We start from the raw sequence: 257 nt of genomic DNA, 5'->3' as shown, positions 1-257 counted from the left end.
TCTGCTTTTGCTGCTTCTTTTGCTGCTGCTGTTGCTGCTGCTGTTGCTGCTGCTGCTGATGCTGCTGCATGCAGCGGGTCCGGGGCGTTGCAAAGGAGTGCGCAGAGGAGGGAGGGAGCCAGGAGCTTCATTTGCTTCTTTGCTGCAGTTGGGGAGAAAGTGGAAGATTGGAATTTTTGATTTTTGTCTCAAAAAGAACTAATTAGGCTCTTTGGCAACTATTTAGAAGAAATTAGAAAAGAAAATTCCAAAGAAAA

Source organism: Eimeria tenella, genomic scaffold (genome assembly GCF_000499545.2).
Source record: "Eimeria tenella Houghton genomic scaffold, Eth_scaff2114, whole genome shotgun sequence".
Lineage (NCBI taxonomy): Eukaryota > Apicomplexa > Conoidasida > Eucoccidiorida > Eimeriidae > Eimeria > Eimeria tenella.
This window is presented reverse-complemented; position numbering follows the sequence as displayed.